At 40.0% G+C, this 21,009-nt stretch overlaps 1 long non-coding RNA gene across 1 annotated transcript in view; it reads right to left on the bottom strand.

Moving 5' to 3' along the window:
* Positions 1-19,970, bottom strand: part of LOC135271044 (uncharacterized) — a 59,144-nt gene extending 39,174 nt beyond the window's left edge. The window contains exon 1 of the long non-coding RNA XR_010339187.1: positions 19,769-19,970. This is a non-coding gene — a long non-coding RNA (uncharacterized LOC135271044). The remainder of the gene's footprint in view (positions 1-19,768) is intronic.
* Positions 19,971-21,009: the final 1,039 nt, after the last annotated feature.

Here is a 21,009-nt window from a genome sequence, read left to right as displayed (position 1 = left end):
GTTCTCTGTATTTCCTGTATTTGAATGTTGGCCTGCCTTGCTAGTTTGGGAAAGTTCTCCTGGATAATATCCTGAAGAGTGTTTTCCAACTTGGTTTCATTCTCCCAGTCACTTTCAGATATGCCAATGAAGAGTAGATTTTGACCTTTTCACATAATCTCATATTTCTTGGAGACTTTCTTTATTTCTTTTCACTCTTTTTTCTCTAATCTTGCCTTCTTGCTTTATTTCTTTGAGTTGATCTTCAATCTCTGATGGCCTTTCTTCAGCTTGATTGATTTGGCTATTGAAACTTGTGTATGCTTCATGGAGTTCTCGTGCTGTGTTTTTCAGCTCCATAATGTTGTTTATGTCCTTTTCCACCCTGGTTATTCTCGCTAACATTTTGTCTAACCTTTTTTCAAGACTCTTAGTTTTCTTGCATTGGGTTAGAACATGCTCTTTTAGCTTGGAGAAGTTTGTTATTACCCACCTTCTGAAGCCTGCTTCTGTCAATTCATCACACTTATTTTCCATCCAGTTTAGTTTTCTTGCTGGTGAGGGGCTGTAGTCCCTTGGAGGAGAAGAGACATTCTGGTTTTTGGTGATTTCAGCCTTTTTGCGCTGGCTCCTTCCCATCTTCATGGATTTTTCTACCTTTAGTCTTTGAATTTGGTGACTTTTGGATGGGGTTACTGAGTGAGCATCCTTTCTGTTGATGTTGAAGCTATTTCCTTCTGTTCATTAGTTTTCCTTTTAACAGTCAGACCCCTCTGCTACAAGTCTGCTGGAGTTTGTTGGAGGTCCACTCCAGACCGTGCTTGCCTGGGAATCACCTGCAGGGGCTGTAGAACAGTAAAGATTGCTGCCTGTTCCTTCCTCTGGTAGCTTCATCCCAAAAGGTTACCTGCCAGATGTCATCCAGAGCTCTCCTGTATGATGTGTCTCCCAGATAAAATACATGGGGGTCAAGAAGCCACTTGAGGAGGCAGCCTGTCCGTTAAGGGAGCTCAAGCACTGTTCTGGGGTCTCCACTGCTCCCTTCAGGGCTGCTGGGCAGGAACATTTAAGTCTGCTGAAGTGGAACCCACAACCGCCCCTTTTCCCAGGTGCTCTGTTCCAGGAAGTTTAGGGCTTTGTAAATCCCTGATGGGCTGCTGTCCTTTTTTTTTTTTTTTCTGAGTTGCCCTGTCCCACAAGAAGGGAATCTATAACAGTCTGCCTGCAGAGGCCTTGCTGAGCTTTTCAGGGGAATGGGTGGTTCTGTCTCACTGGTGTTCCAGGTGCCACTTCTTTAAAATGGGTGCCCAGTTTTGTGCTGGAAACACTGGGCACTGGTGTTGTGGGCACCAGAGGGAATCTCCTGGTCTGCAGGTTTTGTAGACCGTGGGAGAAGCACAGTATCTGAGCCGGAGTGTTGGAGTGTCAGGAAAAGTCCCTAATGGTTTCCTATGGCTGGGAGTCTCTGGTGGGTCTTATGTGCAAGAATGAAGAAAAAGGTTTTTGTCAGATCAATAGCTGCATACCAAGTATCAGAAGTTGTGTTAATTTGTTCAAGAAATGAAACCACATCTGGTACAGCATCTGCAATTGGAGTCACCCCATTTAGTTAAGCTTATAGCAATCCACTGTCATTCTCCAGGATTCATTTGTCTTCTACACAGGCCAAAAAGGAGAGTTGAATAGAGATGTGGTGGGAATCACCACTCCTGTATCTTTGAGGTTTTTGATGGTGGCTTCAATCTCTGCATTACCTCCAGGATTGCAGTATTGTTTTTGCTGCACTATTTTCCTAGATAGAACTAGCTCTAGCAGTGGACATTTGAACATTTCCACTTAATAGTCTTCACTACACAGGTTAAAAAATCAGTGTGGATATTCTGCCAGCTGCTAAATATGTATATTCCAATTGTGCATTCTGGAACTGAAGAAATAATTACAGAATGAATTCAGAAACCCACTGGACCCACTGTGAGTTGAATCCGAGCTAAAACTGCATTAATCATCTAACCTCTATAAAGCCCTACTGTAATTGGAGGGTTACAGTGATGTTTGGATCTCATGGAATTAGTGGTAGTTCAGAGCCAGTGTCCCCTAGTCCCTGAAAAGTATTATTATTTCTCTTTCTCCACTGCAGTTACCCAGGTAAAGCACCATAGGTCCCTTTGAGAAAAAAATGAGATAATGATGAATAGTACAGATTTTTGGCAGTGTACCAGTGTCATTCCTGGAGGGGACCTGGTTTCTCTTCCATTCAAGGTTTCCTAGGTCTGTAAACTGGCTCAAGTATGGAAATTGATTTAGAACCCATTGTTGTCTGTTTTTATTACTTGGGTTAGACTTTTATTCACTTGGCTTGAAAGATTTCTGCTTATACAGACAAAGTAAAAATGTAGTAGCTTTCCTATCTCTGTCCACTTCTAGGAACACCATGTTTAGCTAATGCCATAGATCCATGAAAATTAGACTATTCTGCTTGTTGTTTTGCCTTTGCTGTCTATTATGGTAACCATGCACACCTTATCTTTGAGGACTGAGTGCCACAACATGGCCTCTACCACCTCAGGATCTAATTATTCCCATTACATTTAGTTTTTTAAAATGATTGACTGAGGATCCCATGGTAAGGTCCAGCCTACAAGGAAGTGCAACCATGGAGCACTTCAGGGATATTGGGTATTCCCTCACAAACCTGTTTCATAAGGTATTTGTGAAAGTTATGTCTTCTGAAATTTCCTGGTGTAGGTGAGTAGATTTTACATGGCAAATCCACTCTAGTATTCCAATATCCCTACAGCATTGAATCCCTTTCTCTATGGAAAGTCAAGGGAGATGGGGCATCTCCAACATGCTTATCATGGGCCATCTTTCGATATCTGTTTCAGCCAATGAACTAGAAAAACTTTTAGTACTTTTTCTACCTCCCCAAGGCTGTAACATTAAATGCAGAATATCTGCTTAGTGAATACATATCAATATATTAAGCCTGATCCAACTTTATGTTTCTTCTACAATAATTCCACACTCAATATGCATTACCCTACATGTTCCCTGGATTTCTGCTTGTATAAATTTAAAAAATCAATAGCTCTTTGGGATGTAGTATACCCCCTCATAGGTCACATTTTTTATCTCTTATTTAGGATCCAATTATGACTTGAGACTAGTTTATAGGTCTAAAAGCAAAGAGGTGTGGTAAGAATCAGTCCCAAGAAGAATCATCATCTTTCTTGGCAAATGTCCCAGGGGAGGCCATTGCCATTTTCTTAGGCAATGCCGAATTAATTCCCTGAGACAGAAGTGGAAAGGCATACACCACTGTGGGTGGGATTGCTCAAGCAGGTGGGAGCGATGAGGTTACTTCTGCCAAACAAGACTCATCAGAATTTAGGTGGTCAATGTCTTCAGCTTTATCAAGTGTTCGCACAAATTCCTATCCTAACTTTTTTCCCCAATTCATACCATCACTTTAACAGTAGATATTCTACAGGGATGAGAGTTCAACTTTTCTTGTAATTCACCTAATGGGATGATGAGGGTTTGTGTTCAGTTTTCAGCAATTTTAGTCTTGTGGGTATAGGAGAGAAGATTCTTACCAGAGCACACTTAGATAATCTTATATTATTTATGTAGAGCTGAAGCCATAAAATTTGAAGCTGATTTTTTATTAGCTTATTACTTACTTTCCTTTTTTTACTTTTATTCTAAGTTCAGGATACATGTGAAGGATGTGCAGGTTTGTTACAAAGGTAAACGTGTATGATGGGGATTTGTTGTGCCAATTATTTTATCTCACAGGTCTTAAGCCTAGTATCCATTAGTTATTTTTTCTGATCCTCTCCCCCCTCCCACCCTCCACCCTCCAATAGGCCCAGTGTGTTCTTCCCCTCTATGCATTCATGTGTTCTCATCATTTAGCTCCCACTTATAAGTGAGAACATGTGGTATCTGGTTTTCTGTTCCTATGTTAGTTTACTAAGGATAATGGCCTCTAGCTCCATCCATGCAAAGAATATAATTTTGTTCCTTTATGGCTGCTTAGTATTCTGTGGTGTATACGTGCCACATTTTCTTTATCCAGTTTATAATTGATGGGCATTTGGATTGACTTCATTTCTTTACTATTGTGAATAGTGCTGCAATGAACATACGCATTCATGTGTCTTTATAATAGAACGATTTATATACCCCTTTGGGTACATACCCAGTAATGGGACTGCTGGGTCTATTGGTATTTCTGACTAATACCAGGGTCGTTGAAGAATTGCCACACTGTCTTCCCACAATGGTTGAACTTATTTACACTCCCAAAAACAGTGTATAAGCATTTCTTTTTCTCAATAACTTTGACAGCATCTGTTATTTTTTGACTTTTTAATAGTAGCCATTCTGCCTGGCATGAGATGGTATCTCATTGTGGATCTGATTGGCATTTCTCTAATAATCAGTGATATTGAGCTTTTTTTCCTATACTTGTTGGTCACATATATGGCTTCTATTGTAAAGTATCTGTTCATATCATTAGCCCACTTTTTAATGTGGTTATTTTTTGCTTGTAACTTTGTTGAATTTCCTTATTAGACCTTAGTCAGATGCAGACTGTGCAAAATTTTCTCCCATTCTGTAGGTTGTCTGTTTACTCTGATGATAGTTTCTTTTGCTCTGCATAAGCTTTTTAGTTTAACTAGATCCCATTTGTCAATTTTTGATTTTGTTGTAATTACTTTTGGCATCTTTATTGTGAAATCTTTGCCCATGGCTATGTCCTGAATGGTATTGCCTAGATTGTTTTCTGGGGGTTTTATAGTTTTGGGTTTTACATTTAAGTTTTTAATCCATCTTGAGTTAATCATTGTATATGGTGTAAAGAAGGGGTTCAGTTTCAATTTTCTTTATATGGCTAGCCAGTTCTCCCAGTACCATTTATTGAATAGAAAAAAAATTTTCCCCAGTGCTTGTTTTTGTTGGGTTTGTCAAAGATCGGATAGTTGTAGGTGTGCAGTCTTATTTCTGGTCCTCTATTCTGCTCCATTGGTCTATGTGTCTATTCTTGTCTCAGAAACATGCTGTTTTGTTCACTGTAGCCAAGTAGCATAGTTCGAAGTTGGGTAGTGTGACACCTCCAGCTTTGTTCTTTTTGCAGGAAACAAAGGCATACCATGATGTTGGTTGGTGACTCCTAGGATTGCCTTGGATATTTGGGCTCTGTTTTGGTTCCATATGAATTTTAAAATAGTTTTCTCTAGTTCTGTGAAGAATGTCATTAGTAATTTAATGGGAATAACATTGAATTTATAAATTGCTTTGGGCAGTATGGCCATTTTAACAATATTGATTCTTCCTAAACATGACATTGGGATGTTTTTCCATTTGTTTGTGTCATTTCTGATTTCTTTAAGGAGTGATTTGTAGTTCTTTTTGCAGGAACTCATAATTTTCTTTCATCTCTTTGTCGAGTGATACTAGGAGCAACCAACCAGCATTATTATATTTCTTTGTTTTTTGTAAATGTTAAAAAGTATCATGTATAGAATCACTAATTTTGTGCCTCTGATAAGTAGTAAATTAGGAGTATCAAATGGATTTATTTTGTGTATCTCTGTAAACAGTTTATACCACAGGCTATTATTGCATTCTGTACTATTAGAAATAGAGGTCTTAGTATTATTAAATCTAATCAGATTAGAGCCACTTCCAGATACCCCAAAACCAATGAAAGAAAAGGAATCTATAATATTCTGTTTCTCTAGAGTCGATCCTGGTACCTAAATCTGTATTAGAGCTATCCAGAGAGGCAGAACCAATGGGATATAGACAGATAGATATAAATAAATAGATATATTAGATAGGCAGATAGATACATGGGAAGTTTTATTAGGAGAATTGGCTCACATGATTATGGAGCCAAAGAAATTACATGACAGGCCATCTTGGAGATCCTCAAATGCTGTAGTGTGGCTTAGTCTAAGTCTGAAGGCCTCAGAACTATGAAAGCTGGTAGTGTAACTCTCAATCTGATGTCAAAAGCCTAAGAACCCATGGGGCCACTGATGTAAGTCCTGGAGTCTTAAGGCCAGGGAGTCTGGAGTTGTCCAAGGATAAAAGGGGAAGAGTGTATTCTAGCTCAAGAAAACACATAGACATATTTAACCTTTCTCAGTTTTTGTTATTTCAGGAGCCCCAGCAGATTGGATGGTACCCTCTCACACTGAGTGTGGATCTTTTTTACCTAGTCTACTCAACTCATAGGTTAGTCTCCTCTGAAAACACCCTCACAGACAGACCCTAAAATAATGCTTTACCAGGTTTCTAGGTATTTCTCAATCCAGCCAAATTAACACCTAAAATTAATTATCATAGATATGAATGATGAAAATTGTTATAACTTCCAATGTTGTTTTGCAATTTTTATCTAATTTAAAATGCATGTTTAATACAATTCCACAGAGGATATTAATTTTTAAACACTTCTATGTTAGAAACACTTTCAGCACTTATCTTAGCTTGATAATGTTAATATAGAAAAAGGGATCTAGATTACCAGCCAATACAGAGGTTGATACTTTCCAGGGAATATTTTGGGATGCTAATGAGCTGTGATGGTTAATATCAAGTGTCAACTTGATTGGATTGAAGGATGCAAAGTATTGATTCTAAGTGTGTCTGTGAGGCTGTTTCCAAAGGAGATTAACATTCGAGTCAGTGGGCTGGGAAAGGCAGACCCACCTCTAATCTCAGTGGGCACCACCTAATCAGCTGCCAGCATGGCTAGAAGATAAAGCAGGCAGAAAAATGTGAAAAGACTAGACTGGCCTAGCCTCACAGCCTACATTTTCTCCCATGCTGGATGCTTCCTTCCCTCAAACATTGGACTCCAAGTTCTTCAGTTTTGGGGCTTGGTTCTGGGTATATAATAGGATATATATGCAGAACTAATAGGAGATATATATCTTTTTTATTTATGGGCCCACTAAGTAGGTACTCTGCATTTAATGCTGCAGCTCAGGGAGTTAGAACAGATTCTAATAACTTATTTGCTTAGTTAGTTGAAATATGGATTAAGAGATGGCCCACTGTGAATGAGTTGAGATATATATCTCCTATTAATTCTATTGCTCTAGAGAACCCTGACTAATACAGATTTTGGTACCAGGTGTGGTTCTGGAGGAACGGAATATTAAGGATGGAGTTCCTTCATTGGTGTGGGGGTTTCTGGAGTTGACTGCTTAATATCATTAGACCCCAAAATGCTAAGAACTCTGCTTCTAATAATATGGAAAACATTGTTAGTCCTTGGCATGAACTATTTAGATAGTTATGCAAAATAAATGCATTTAACTCTTGATTTACTGCTTGTGAGAGACAAGGAACTCAGTGACTCTGTACATAATACCTATGACCATATGTGGAGAACCAAGGAATATAATGAAGCTGGTTTGTTGCTTCTAAGTTCAGTGGACAAAGTGATGAAAGAAAATGATGAATTCAGGGATTCTAACCCCTGGCTTCAGAAGCAAATACTGAGCCTCAAATCTGCTAAGATCACCCTGAGTGACAGTCTTATCTCCTGTGGAAAATAAGCTGAAATTGTGGAAAAACAGACATAAGCTATTATCATGCAAGTGGCTGACTTGCAACAAAAAATGCATGCACAGTTTTGCTGGGTGTCTACTGTTAAGTGAGGGGCATTGATTGGAAAAGAATGAGATCCTGCCACTTGGAATGGGAACGTGTCGGGGAACTCTGATGAAACTAAGGGAGCTTGTAAACTGATGAACCTTTTTTACCAGAAGAAACAGCTTCTCTGTCCCCAGTAGTGGGAACATCCCCTCCCTGACCCATGCTGTCATCAGCCTTTCCACCTTTGTCTGTGGAGATAAAACCTGTGCTGCCTGAGGCAATAGTGATGGCCTCCCCTGTAGCAGTTGCTAGGCAAGATAATGTTGATTCTCCTCAGGAGCCACTCCCAACATCACTGTTTGCTTCTAGACCTATAACTAGACTAAAGTCCCATTGGGCCTCTAGGGGTGAGGTTGAGAGAGTGACCCATGAGGTGGTGCACTACACTCGAAAAGAAATACTTAACTTTCTAGTTTAAATAAGCAGAAATCTGGATAACAGGCATGGGAATGGACATTAAGGGTGAGGGATAATGGTGGAAGGAACATAGAGTTGGATCAGGCTGACTTTATTTATGGGCCTACTAAGTAGGGACTCTGCATTTAATGTTGCAGCTCAAGGAGTTAGAAAATGTTCTAATAGGAGGGATCCAAGATGGCCGATTAGGAGCAGCTCAGGACTGCAGCTCGCAGTGAAAGCACAGAGAGTGAGTGGACACCACATTTCCAGATGGATTTTTATTTCCCACAGACCAGGAGATTCCCAGGCAGAGGAGCCCCACAGGTTGCCAGCACGGCTGATTTGTCCGGCATGGCTGTTTTCTCTGTCACGGCTGTTTTGGCCGACATGGCTGTTTTGCCGGCACCCCTGTGTGGTGGTTCTCCATACAAAATACATGGGTCCGGCATCGTTTTAGCTGGGGATTGGAGCGCCAGGAAGGCAGAGTCACCCATTCATCTGATTAAAAAGGGGACTGAAACAGGGAGCCAGGACAGGAGATTCCCAGGCAAAAAAATGCCACGAATCTCAGCATGGCTGCTTCAGCTGATGTAGTGGGTCGCAGGATGGGAAATCAAACAGATCCTGGTGCCTTTTCAACAGGCAACTAGAACACCTGGGAGACAGTTGACTGTTCAACTAGAAAAAAAAAGGGTCTGAGGCAGGGAGCCAGGTGATCGGGCTCGGTTGGTCCCACCCCCACAAAAAAACAGCAATCAGAAATGCTCTGGATTGGGAGTATCACAGCAAGCACAGCTGAACCCAGGACGGTCCAGCTCTGTGGGGGAGGGGCGTCCACCATTACCGAGGCACTCCACCACTACGGAGGCAGTTCGCCATTGCTGAGGCAGCCTGCCATTGCCAAGGCAGCCCACCATTACAGAGAGAGTCCGCCATTACAGAGGTGGGCCACCATTGCCGAGGCAGTTCTAACTACACCCGTATAAACAGGACTGCAGGGAAGTTCACATGGCAGCTGGCAGAGGCCACAGCATCTCAGCAAAGCTTCTGCAGGAAGACAGTGACTAGACTGCCTCCTCACTGGGAAGGACAGCCCTGAAAAAAGGCAGCAGCACAACAGAAACTCATAAATAAAGCACTAACTCCCCAGGACAGAGCACCTGGGGGAAAAAACAAGGAGGGGGTTTATGAGTTCTGCTACAGCAGACTTAAATGTACCTGCCCAGCAGCTCTGAATTAACAATGGAGCTCACAGCTCTGCACTTGAGCTCCTATAAAGGACAGATTGTTTCCTCAAGCAGTTCCCTGATCCCCGCATATCCAAAGAGTCGTCTCATAAAGGAGAGCTCAGACTGACATCAGGCGGGTAACCTTCAGTGACAAAGATAGCAGAAGAAACTGGCAACAACCCTTATTGTTCTGCAGCCACTGCAGGTGATCCCCAGGCAAGGAGGGCCTGGAGTGGACCTGAGCAGTCCTACAGCAGAGGGGCCTGACTGATAGAAAGAAAACTAAGAAACAAGAAGAAATAACTTCTTCATCAACAAAAAGGACATCTACTCAGAGACCCAACCTGAAAGTCAACAACTACAAAGACAACAGGTGGATAAATCCACAAAGATGGGAAGAAACTAGCACAAAAAGGATGAAAACACCCAAAACCAGCACGCCTCTCCTCCTACAAGGGATTACAACTCTTCACCAGCAAGGGAACAAGGCTGGATGGAGAATGAGTGTGATGAATTGAGAGAATCAGGCTTCAGAAGGTGAGTAATAAGAAACTTCTGTGAGCTAAAAGAACACGTTCTAACCCAATGCAAAGAAACTAAGAACGCTGAAAAAAGATTTGACTAAATGCTAATGAGAATAAACAACTTAGAGAGGAACATAAGTGAATTGATGGAGCTGAAAAACACAACACGAGAACTTGATTAAGCATACACAAGTTTCAACAGCCAAATTAACCAAGCAGAATAAAGGATATCAGAGGTCGAAGATCAACTCAATGAAATAAAACAAGAAGGCAAAATCAGAGAAAAAAGGGTAAAAAGGAATGAACAAAGTCTCCAAGAAATATGGGACTATGTGAAAAGACCTAATCTACATTTCCTAGGTGTACCTGAATGTGACGAAGAGAATGAATCCAAGCTGGAAAATAGTCTTCAGTATATTATCCAGGAAAACTTCCCCAACCTAGCAAGGGAGGCCAATATTCAAATCCAGGAAATACAGAGAACACCACAAAGATATTCCTCTAGAAGAGCAACCCCAAGGCACATAATCATCAGATTAACCAAGGTTGAAATGAAGGAGAAAATGCTAAGGGCAGCCAGAGAAAGGTTGGGTTACCCACAAAGGGAAGCCCATCAGACTCACAGCAGATCTCTCAGCAGAAACCCTACAAGCCAGAAGAGAGTAGGGACCAATGTTCAATATCCTTAAAGAAAAGAACTTTCAACCCAGAATTTCATGTTCAGCCAAACTAACCTTCATAAGTGAAGGAAAAATAAAATCCTTTGCGAACAAGCAAGTACTCAGAGATTTCATCACCACCAGACCTGCTTTACAAGAACTCCTGAAAGAGGACTAAACATAGAAATGAACAACCAGTACCAGCCACTCCAAAAACATACCAAATGGTAAAGAGCATCAACACAATGAAGAAACTGCATCAACTCGTGGGAAAAACAGCCAGCTAGCATCAAAATAGCAGTATCAAATTCACACATAACAATATTAACCTTAAACATAAATGGGCTAAATGCCCCAATCAAAATATACAGACTGGCAAATTGGATAAAAAGCCAAAACCCATCAGTGTGCTGTATCCAGGAAACCCATCTCACATGCTAGGATACACAAAGGCTCAAAATAAAGGGATGGAGAAAGATTTACCAAGCAAATGGAGAGCAGAAAAAAGCAGGAGTTGCAATTCTGGTCTCAGATAAAATAGACTTTAAAGCAAAAAAGATCAAAAGAGACAAAGAAGAACATTATGTAAGGCCGGTGCCTCCTTGGGAGCCGAATGGACATGCCCTTCTCTCTCCGTGCCTAAAAACTACATCATCATACTGAGCACATTGCTCAGCATTTGCCCTCTCCACGCAGGCTCCCCTTGCCCATGTCCGCATTCCAATCTCAGCCCTGCACCTGCCATAAATTTTGAAAAGGCCTGCCAAGAGCCTGCCCTATGGTAGCTCCCCCGTACATCCTCGGCCAGCCCCTCGTCCGTGCTCACTCCCTTCATACCCAATGGAAATGCCCCCGCTTTGTTCACCTCGCCCGTCCCCAGTCTTTTAACACCCAATAGAACTACCTTGTCTTTGTTTCCCCCGTAGTCAATCAGCCACTTCTACTCCCTATAAAACCCCATGCCCCAAGAAGAGAAGCGCGACTTCTCTGGCCCCTCCCGGACCATAGAACCTCGCCCGGGAGCCGAATAAATTGGCTTTTAATTTCCTCACTCCGGTCTCTGTTTCCTCATTAAACTCGGAGAGAAGTCTAACACATTATATAATGGTAAAAGTATCAATGCAACAAGAAGAGCTAATGATCCTAAATATATATGCACCCAATACAGGAGCACCCAGATACATAAGGCAAGTTCTTAATGACTTACAAAGAGACTTAGACTCCCACACAATAATAGTGGGAGACTTTAACACACCATTGTCAATATTAGACAGATCAAAGAGACAGAAAATTAACAAGGATACCCAGGACTTGAACTCAGACCTGGAACAAGCAAACCTAATAGACATTTACAGAACTCTCCACCCCAAATCCACACAATATACATTCTTCTCAGCACCACATCACACCTACTCTAAAATTGACCACATAATTGGAAGGAAATCATTCCTCAGCAAATGCAAAAGAATGGAAATCATAACAAACAGTCTCTCAGACAACAGTGCAATCAAGTTAGAACTCAGAATTAAGAAACTAACTCAGAACCACACGGCTTCATGGAAACTGAACAACTGGCTCTTGAATCTTGACTGGATAAACAATGAAATGAAGGTAGAAATAATGATGTTCTTCAAAACCAACGAGAATGAAGACACCACATACCAGAATCTCTGGAAGACATTTAAAGCAGTCTCTAGAGGAAAATATATAGCAATTAATGCCCAAATGAGAAGAAAGGAGAGATCTAAAATCAACACCATATCATCAAAATTGAAAGAGCTAGAGGAGCAAGATCAAAAAAACTCAAAACCTAGCAGAAGACAAGAAATAACTAAGATAAGAGCAGAACTGAAGGAGATAGAGACACAAAAAAAACCCTTCAAAAAATCAATAAATCCAGTAGCTGGTTTTTTGAAAAGATCAACAAAATAGACAGACCACTAGCCAGATTAATAAAAAAGAAAAGAGAGAATAATCAAATAGATGCAATAAAAAACAATCAAGGGGATATCACCACAGATTCCACAGAAATTCAAACCATCATCAGAGATTATTACAAACAACTCTATACACTTAAACTAGTAAGCCTCAAAGAAATGGATAAATTCCTGGACACTTGCATCCTCCCAAGCCTAAACCAGGAAGAAGTTGAAACCCTGAATAGACCAATAACAAGGTCTGAAGTTGAGGCAGCAGTTAAGAGCTTACCACCCAAATAAAGCCCAGGTCCAGATGGGTTCACAGCAGAATTCTACCAGACATACAAAGAGGAGCTGGTACCATTCCTTCTGAAACTATTCCAAATAATCCAAAAAGAAGGAATCTTTCCCAAATCATTTTATGAGACCAAGATCATCCTGATACCAAAACCCAGCAGAGACTCAGCAAGAAAAGAAAACTTCAGGCCAATATCCATGATGAACATAGATGCAAAAATCTTCAGTAAAATACTGGCAAGCTGATTGCAACAGCACATCAAAAAGCTTATCCACCATGATCATCTAGGATTCATCTTGAGGATGCAACGCTCGTTCAACATATGGAAGTTCATAAACATAATTCACCACATAAACAGAACCAAAGACAAAAACCGCATGATTATCTCAATTGGTGCAGGGAAGTCCTTTGACAAAATTCAATGGCCCTTTATTCTAAAAAAGTCAATAAACTAGGTATTGACAGAACGTATCTCAAAATAATAAAAGCTATTTATGACAAACCAACAGCCAATATCATACTGAATGGTCAAAAACTGGAAGCATTCCCTTTGAAATCTGGCACTAAAAAAGGATGCCCTCTCTCACCACTCCTATTCAATATAGTATTCAAAGTTCTAGCCAGAGCAATCAGGCAGGAAAAAGAAAAAAAGGGTATTCAAATAGGAAAGGAGGAAGTCAGATTGTCTCTATTTGCAGACGACTTGATTGTATATCTAGAAGACCCCATCGTCTCAGCCTAAAATCTCCTGAAACTGATAAGCAACTTCAGCAAAGTCTCAGCATACAAAATCAATATGCAAAAATCACAAGCATTCCTATACACCAATAAAAGACTTAAAGAGAGCTACATCAAGAACGAACTGCCATTCACAATTGCTATAGAAGGAATAAAATACCTAGGAATACAACTAACAAGGAATGTAAAGGTCCTCTTCAAGGAAAACTAGAAACCACTGCTCAACAAAAAAAGAGAGGACAGAAACAGATGGAGAAACATTCCATGCTCATGGTTAGGAAGAATTAATATCATGAAAATGGCCATGCTGCCCAAAGTAATTTACAGATTCAATGCTATCCCCATCAAGCTACCAATGACCTTCTTCACAGAACTGGAAAAACCCCCTTAACCTTCATATGGAACCAAAAGAGAGCCCACATAGCCAAGTCAATTCTAAGCAAAAAGAACAAAGCGGGAAGCATCACACTACCAGACTTCAAAGTATACTACAAGGCTACAGTAATCAAAACAGCATGGTACTGGTACCAAAACAGAGATATAGACTAATGAAACAGAACAGAGGCCTCGGAGGCAACACAACATATCTACAACGATCCGATCTTTGATAAACCTGACAAAAACAAGCAATGGGGAAAGGATTCCCTGTTTAATAACTGGTATTGGGATAACTGGCTAGCCATGTGCAGAAAGCAGAAACTGGACCCCTTCCTGACATCTTACACTAAAATTAACTCCAGATGGATTAAAGACTTAAACATAGGACCTAACACCATAAAAACCCTAGAAGAAAATCTAGGCAAAACGATTCAGGACATAGGCATAGGCAAGGACTATTTGTTGTAGGTGTACAGTCTTATTTCTGAGTTTTCTGTTTTGTTCCATTGGTCTATGTGTCTGTTCTTGTACCAGTACCATGCTGTTTTGGTTACTGTAGTCTGTTACTATAGTTTGGAGTTGGGTAGTGTGATACCTTCAGCTTTGCTCTTTTTTAAATTCTGGACTCCTGAATTTCTGAAAAATGTTTTTGAGTAATGGAATTGTTTCTTTACATGTTTCATAAAATTGACCAGTGAAAACATGTAGTATTTGGCTTTTCTTTGGGCTGAGATTTTTAATATCTAAGAAAATATCTGTTTTATCTCCATTATAATCTTATGTTAATTCCTGAGTCATTTGGGGTACAGTAGTAATTTTGTAGAAGTTAGCCTATTTTATCAAAGTTGTTTAATTTATTGGACTAAAGTTTCCCATAGTATTTATTCTCTTGCACTTTTAATTTCTGAGGGGCCCCAAGTAATATCTCCTTTGATTTCTAACTTTCACAATTTCCTTATTTTTCTTCTTATTCTTTTGTAGATATTTACAAAGAGTCTACTTTACGTTCAATCAATTTTAATGTTGCTATAATTTCTACTTAATAATTTTTGGGGTAATTTTTATAATTTTCTTTTTCATGCTTGTTTTTTGTTGGTTTGCTCTTCTTTCCATAAATTTTATGTGAATGCTTAGATTTTTTTATTTCAAAATTTTTAAATAATTTTAACTTTTTTTGTAGGATACAGAGGCTATATATAAAGGTTTGTGACATAGCTATATTGCACCCAGGTAGTGAGTATTGTACATAATAGGTAGTTTTTCAACCCTCATCCCCTTTCTTCCTCTATTCCACTTCTAGTAGTCTACAATGTCTATTCTACAATGTCTATTTTTCTCATGTTTCTGTGCATGTGTGCTTAATCTGGAACTTCCACTTGTAAATGAGAACAAGTATCTACACAATTTTCTGTACCTGTGTTAGTTTGCTTATGGCTTCTACAAATGACATGATTTCATTTATTGCTACTGCTGCATAGTATTCCATGAGGCATATGTACCACATTTGCTTTATTCAATTGACCACTGATGGGTACCTGGGTTCATTCCATGTCTCTGCTTTTGTAAATAGTGTAGCCATGAACATATAAGTACATGTGTCCTTTTGGTATAATGACGTATTTTTCTTTGGGTATATACTTAGTAATGCATTTCTGGATCAAATGGTAATTCTGCTTTAATTTCCTTGAGAAATCTCCAAACTAGCATCCAAAGTGGCTGAACTTATTTATATTCCCACCAACAGTGTATAAACATTCGCTTTTTTATCCAGCCTCATGAACATCAGTTGCTTTTTGACTTTTTATATCAGCCATTTTGACTGGTGTGAGATGGTGTCTCATTTTTGTTTTCATTTGCATTTCTCTGATGATTAGTGATAATGAGTATTTTTGATGTTTTTGACTGCTTATATGTCTTCTTTTGAGACGTGTCTGTTCATGTCAATCTCAATTTTTAATGGGGTGGTTTATTTTTTCGTCTTGATTTGTTATCTATAGATTCTGGACAATAGGGCTTTGTAGGAATGCATAGTTTGTGAATATTTTCTTTCATTCCCTATGTTGCCTATGTACTCTGTGCAGAGTTTAATTTCCTGTGTAGAAGCTCTTTATTTTAATTAGGTCTCACTTGTCTATTTTATGTTTTTGTTGCAATTGTTTATGGGGGTTTGGAAAAAAATTTTGTCAAAGCCAACTGTATTTTTTAATTTTAACTTTTATTTTAAATATAGAGGGTATATGTGCAGGTTGTTACATAGGTATATTGTGTAATAGCATCTATTTTTTAATCAGTTTTATAAGATATGCAAATTTTTCTAGTTTTTTTCATCAACTTTTATTTTAAGTTTCAGGGTACATGTGTAGGCTGTGCAGGTTTGCCACATAAGCAAATTTGTGCCATGGTGGTCTCATGCACAGATGAACTCATCACCTAGGTATTAAGCCCAGCATCCACTAGCTATTCTTCCTGATACTCTTCCTCCTCCCAACACATGACAGGTCCCTGTTTGTGTTGTTCCCCCTAAGCTTATAAGCTCCTACTTATAAGTGAGAACATGTTGTGTTTGGTTTTCTGTTCCTGTGTTAGTTTGCTGAGGATAACAGCTTCCAGCTCCATTCACATCCCTGCAAAGGACATGATTTCATTCCTTTTTATGCCTGCATAGTATTCCATGGTGTATGTGTACCACATGTTCTTTATCCAGTCTATCACTGATGGACATTTGAGTCGATTCCATGTTTTTGCTATTGGGAATAATGCTGCAAAGAACATACACATGCATTTATCTTTATAACAGAATGATTTCTATTCCTTTCTGTATATACTCAGTAATGGATTGCTGAATCAAATAGTTCTGCTTCTAGATCTTTGAAGAATCATCACACTGTCTTCCATAATGGTTGAAATAATTTATACTATCATCAGCACTGTAAAAGCATTCCTTTTTGTCTGCAACCTCAGCAGCATCTGTGGTTTCTTGACTTTTTAATAATCACCATTCTGACTGGCAGGAGGTAGTATCTCATTATGGTTTGGATTGGCATTTCTTTAATGATCAGTGATGTTGAGCTTTTTTTCATGTTTGTTGGCCACATAAATGTCTTCTTTTGAAAAGTATCTGCTCATGTCCCTAGCCCAATATTTAATAGGGTTTTTTTTTTTACTTCTTGTAAATTTTTTTAAGTTCCTCTTAGACTCTGGATATTAGACCTTTGTCAGATGGATAGAGTGTAAAAATTCTCTCTTATTCTGTAGGTTGTCTGTTCACTCTGATGATAGTTTCTTTTGCTGTGCAGAAGCTCTTTAGTTTAATTAAATTCCATTTGTTATTTTTTTCTTTTGTTGCAATTGCTTTTGGTGTTTTTGTCATGAAATATTTGCTCATGCCTATGTCCTGAATGGTATTGTCTAGATTTTATTCTAGAGTTGTCATTGTTTTTGGTTTTACGTTTAAGTCTTTAGTCCATCTTAAGTTAATTTTTGTATATGGTGTAAGAAAGGGATCCAGTTTCAATTTTCTGCTAGTTCTGTGCTGGAACTAGCTAGTTCTGTGCTGGAACTAGCTAGTTCTTCCAGCACAATTTATTAAATAGGGAATCCTTTCCTCTTTGCTTGTTTTTGTCAGGTTTGTACAAGATCGGATGGTTGTAGGTGTACAGTCTTATTTCTGAGTTTTCTGTTTTGTTCCATTGGTCTATGTGTCTGTTCTTGTACCAGTACCATGCTGTTTTGGTTACTGTAGTCTTTTACTATAGTTTGGAGTTGGATAGTGTGATACCTTCAGCTTTGCTCTTTTTTAAAGCCAATGTTAAGAAGGGTATTTTCTAGGTCGTCTTCTAGCAATTTCGTAGTTTGAGGTCTTACATTTAGATTTTGGAACCAATTTGAATTATTTTTTGTATATGATAAAAAATAGTCGGGAGCTGCGGTGGCTTCGGCCACCTGGTGGTTGAGGAGGCAAGGCTATGCGTTCAATGCCAAGCTGGGCAATATGAGAACCTCTCATACATTAAAAAAAAAAAATAGGGTCCAGCTTCTATTTCCTGCCTGTGGCTAGCCAGTTATCCCAGAATCATTTACTGAATAACAAGTCTTTTTCTCATTGCTAGTTTTTGTGACATTGTCAAAAATCGGATGATTGCTGGTGTGTGGTTTTATTTCTGAGTTTTCTATTGTCTTCCATAATATTGATTCTTCCAGTTCATTGGCATGGAATTTTTTTTAAATGTGTTTGTGTCATCTCTGATTTCTTTCAGCAGTGTTTTGTAGTTCTTTTTGCAGAGATCTTTCACCTTCTTGGTTAGCTATATACCTAAGTATTTAATTATTATTTGTAGCTATTATAAGTGAAATGGTGTTTTTGATTTAGCTCTCAGCCTAGACATTTTTGGTGTATAAAAATGCTACTGATTTTTCTAATCCCAAAACCTCGCTAATATCAATGATCAGTTCTACCAGCCTTTTGACAGAGCCTTTGGGGCTTTTTTAGATACAGAATTATATTATCAAGCAAGAGATAGAGTTTGACTTCTTCTTTCACTACTTGGATGCCTTTTTCTTTTTTTCTCTTGCCTGAATGCACTGACTAGGACTTCTAGTACTATGTTAAATAGAAATTGTGAGAGGAGCCATCTGTGTCTTGTTCCAGTTCTCAAGTGAAATGAATGGTTCCAGCTTTTGCCCATTAAGTATGATTTTGGCTGTGGGTTTTTAATAGATGACTTTTATTATTTTGAGGTATGTTTTTTCAATGCTTAATCTGCTGAGGCTTTTTATTATTAGGTGATGTTAGATTTTATCAAAAGCTTCTCCTGCATCTTCTGAGATAATCATTTGGTTTTTGCTTTTAATTTTATTTATGTAGTGAACTGCATTTATTGGTTTGCATGTGTCGAATCAGCCTTACATCTCAAAATAAAGCCTACTTGATCATGGTGAATTAACTTTTTAATATGCTCCTGAATTCAGTTTGTCGCTTTGTTTCAGAATTTTCATGTCTATATTTATCAGAAGCGTTAACGTGAAGTTTTCTTTTTTCACTGTGTTTTTCCCTGATCTTGATATTAGGTTGATGCTGGCTCCACAGAAAGAGTTAAGGAGGAGTCCCTCCTCCTCAAAATTTTGGAATAGTTTCAGTACAATTGGTATCAGTTCCTTGTACATCTCTTAGAATTCAGCTGTGAATCCATCTGGTTCAGGGTTTTATTTTATTGGTAGGATTTTTGTTCCTGATTCTATTTCAGAGCTCTATATTGGTCAGAGCTCTATTAAGGATTTCTATCTCTTCCTGATACAATCTTCAGAGATTGTGTGCTGTCAGGAATTTGTGCATTTTTTTCCACATTGCTTAAATTGTGTGCACAGTTTCATAGTGTTTTCAGCTATAGTATTCAGTGCAGTGGTGGGAGAGGTAACTTCCTTTCCAGGTACACTACTGGGCTTTGAGGGTCCACCCTCCAATCACGGTCACTAAGACCATGTTTCTTTTGTCAGGTGTTCCAGGCTGTGGGATTCCCTGGAGCAGAGTCCACTGCTTGGTTATAGGCCCCACCATTTCTAGGTTGCCCTTGAGGAAGAAGGCAAGCTCCACTCCTATGGCAGCCCATGAGCCCATGCAACTCACACTTATCCATGATCTGACATTGTGGGCTCCTCTTCTAACTTGAGTACCAACCACATATTTTAGCTCCACACTCCCAAGCTGGGAACCACAGCCCTGGGGCAAGCTCAGGTGTTTTGTTCCCTCCCAGCTTGGGGCAGCTGTAATGGAGTCTATGGTGGTGGCAGTGGCAGAGGGCCTGTCAGTTGAGTTGGGGGTGGGGCTCCATCTCAAAGAAATCCAGAGCCACAACTGATTGAAGTAATTACCCAGGGAGGGGAAAGCTGTGTTCTGGTCCCAAGCTGGGGGAACCTGCCTGGTGAAGAGCAAAGGGGAGAAAGAGGATCTTGAGAAAAACAGTCTCACCTCCTCTCCTTAGGGCAGTATGCTGAAGGTGCCAGCAAAACAATCAGACTTTTAGTTATGTCCCCAGCCAAAGAGCAGCAAGGGCAAGGTATCATGGCAGAGGAGCTGTCAGTTGACTCTGGGAACTCCACCCCAGAGAACTACAGAGCCCGCTGCTGGATCTGGGATGATCAGCTGAAGGTGGGGTGGCTGTGCTGCAAACTCAAACCAGAGAGCCAGGCCTGGAGAAGGGCAGAGGAGTCAGGAGATTCCACAGAAGATAGTCTGACCTCCTCTGCATAGGATAACTGTAGCATGCAGTAAGCATGTGAAAGCAATTAAGATGTTTGTTCCAGGGGTTCCCTCTTTAGACTTGCAGCCCCCCCTTCCCTCTGTCTTCGTATGGGGGAATTTCTTCCTTCTTTCTTGCCTATTAAACTCTCTCTGCTCCTTAAAACGAACAAACAAAATGATGTTTGTTTCTTCCGTAGCCTGGGGGAAGCAAGGGTGGTTACCGCAGCAACTGCAATGGCTAAGGGCTTGTCTGTTACCTCTAGGAGTTCCCTCCCAAAGAAATACAGAACTACAACTGGCTGAAGTAGTGAAGTGGGGATGGGATGGCTTCAATGGTACCGCAGGCCAGTGGGCCAGTAGGCCTTGCCTTCTGGTGCAATAGAGGTAGAGCCCTGAGCCTGTCTGCTCCTCAGCACTATGGATGAAGCCCTTATTCTAGGGGTATGTGAGAGAGCATGGTCTCCCTTGTTGGCCGGCTATGACAGCTGGCTCCAGGCTTCTCAGGGATTCAAGGACTATGAAGTTAATGTATTCTTGAGTGGTGGCTCTGCCCAGACTTCATGCAGTTGACTGCCATTCTGGAGGTGGGCCTGAGGGCATGGGGTATGGGGGAATGGGCAGGGTTTGAGAATTCTCCTGTGCCCAGGATTGCAAAGGTCCATGGCAGAAGTGGTCTGCAGGGGCTCTTAGTCACTCACCCTTCCCCTGTGATAGGTAGCCTCCCCTGGCTCTGTGCCAAACCTGGGCGGGCAGCTGTCTTGCCTTGCTGTTCTCTGCTCTCTGAGGGCCACAAGTGCTTCCTTGATGAATCCCAGCTTGGCTTTCTGGACGATCTATTTGAACAGCTAGTGTTACCTGCAACTTTGTCTCCTCTCCCTGAGAACTGCACATTAACTGCTTCTAATCAGTCATCTTGGTGCTTCTGTTTTTTTCTTTTCTAATATAGGCATTGAAATTGCTTTAGTTCC

This window comes from Aotus nancymaae, unplaced genomic scaffold (genome assembly GCF_030222135.1).
Source record: "Aotus nancymaae isolate 86718 unplaced genomic scaffold, 86718_ANA_hifiasm-v0.15.2.pri h1tg000073l, whole genome shotgun sequence".
Lineage (NCBI taxonomy): Eukaryota > Metazoa > Chordata > Mammalia > Primates > Aotidae > Aotus > Aotus nancymaae.
The sequence above is the reverse complement of the archived record's forward strand: the minus strand, read 5'-3'. Positions and strand labels throughout refer to the sequence as shown.